Below are 281 nucleotides of genomic sequence, written 5' to 3' on the forward strand. Positions count from 1 at the left end.
AATTAGTAAGGGTGGAGTCAGACTCTAAAATTGCAAGTCATTAAGACTGTGTGGTGTCTGGCCAGGATGCCAGATTATAATGCCTCCGGAGAAAATCAGGCTCTGGCACCAGAGAGCGGCCAGATGAGGGTCACATGTCTGGGAAATGTGGGAAGTTTCAGGGTTGAGGGGGTCAGTTGTTGTGATGTGTACATCCAAACTGTGGCAGCCGTGGCCTACTAGTTAGCGCTTCGGACTTGTAACCGGAGGGTTGGCGGTTCGAACCCGGAACAGTAGGCATG

This window comes from Alosa sapidissima, chromosome 11, assembly GCF_018492685.1.
Source record: "Alosa sapidissima isolate fAloSap1 chromosome 11, fAloSap1.pri, whole genome shotgun sequence".
Classification (NCBI taxonomy): domain Eukaryota; kingdom Metazoa; phylum Chordata; class Actinopteri; order Clupeiformes; family Clupeidae; genus Alosa; species Alosa sapidissima.